The sequence below is a fragment of the Fragaria vesca genome, linkage group LG3 (genome assembly GCF_000184155.1).
Source record: "Fragaria vesca subsp. vesca linkage group LG3, FraVesHawaii_1.0, whole genome shotgun sequence".
NCBI classification, from domain to species: Eukaryota; Viridiplantae; Streptophyta; class Magnoliopsida; order Rosales; family Rosaceae; genus Fragaria; species Fragaria vesca.
The window spans coordinates 16,130,430-16,131,912 of record NC_020493.1 but is presented as its reverse complement, the minus strand read 5'-3'; positions in this window follow the sequence as shown (position 1 = coordinate 16,131,912).

Below are 1,483 nucleotides of genomic sequence, written 5' to 3'. Positions count from 1 at the left end.
TGCATCGTATACATGCATTCAATGGTGGCTCATGTATATGCCTTTTTTATCGAGTCTGCCCCCAATTGTATTCCTTATCAAACAGAAAGCAAAATTAATAAAATCTCTTGAATGAACATAAGTAAAAATGAACTAAGCCATGAAAGTTAGGGTTTTGCCCCCTGCAATGAGAAGAACAATATTATCTCCTGCTCAAACTTGATAATAACGTCCATGGCCTGTCAATATCTTCAACGGCTTTCTACTCAATTCCCACAGACGGCGCCAACTGTTGGTGCAAAAAAATTCGGGAGAGAGATTTCCCAACATAAATCTCACTCCTTTGATCTTCGAGAAGCCTTGGACGCATCCATACGACAATCTATCAAGGGAAGGGGTACCGTTGTTATTACTCCTGATTGTTCCTCCTTCTTCCTCCCCCCATCTTCTCCATAAGCGTGCGAATTTATAGACATTTGATTCCTTGGTCCTCACTTCCCGTTGCACTTCCCGTTGTAGTGGGAGTAGTGGAAGGAGTTGTGTTTTCACGTTCTTCATAATCTTCTCGTGTTTCACGTTGTTTTTCTTATCTACTTGTTAGTTAATATGGACTTTGATCATCAGGCCTAATTCATTAAGTAGTGGCCCAAGCCGAAATTTTATACCCCCACAAAGTCCCACCAGGTACTGTTCGGATTTGGATGTGAAAATAGATTAAGGAATTAAATTCAGTTTACCCTCTTGTGGTTTGGGGGTGACTTCATGTTAGTCCCTACACTTTTATTTTTATCATTTTACCCCTTGAACTCTTCAATTTCTGTCTGCCGTGCCCAATTTCTCATATTCTGTTTGAATTGACTGTTAATTATCAGCAGTTAAGGTCTGATTTGGACAGATAAGGTCCGATTTACCCATATTCTAGATACGGGCCTCACAGTTAAGGTTAAAATTATAAGCAGTTAACGTCCGATTTGAACAGAATATAGGACATTGGTCACGCTTGAGGAAAATTCAAAAGTTTGAGGGGTAAACTGATGAAATTGAAAGTATAGAGATTAACATGAAATTACTCCTAATAAACTTCATGAGGGTAAACTGAATTTAATTCTAGATTAAGCATTAAGATACATACCTACGTCGATTAATTATGGGAAAGATGGGGGAAGTAGGTGGCATTGGCCGGCCATTAAGCCGTACGTTTTGAAATTATATTATATATGATCGAATAGATCGATCACTCAGTGGGTGTGCATCGTTGATTAATTATATATGCTGCATGCATGGGCAGGTTAATTAAGAGCACGTTCGTGCATGTTGTACCAGAAATCCAGAAGTATACTGAAGTAGTTTCTCTGTAGTCTTTTTTTTTTACGAAAGTAGTTCCTCTGTAGTTGTTTGCTGTGGCAAATTCTAGGTTTCGCTAATTAACGTAATTAAGCATATATAGCTCGAATCTTCAGGACTGGAGATTAATTTAGAGAATTCCCACTGACGCTAGATTTAG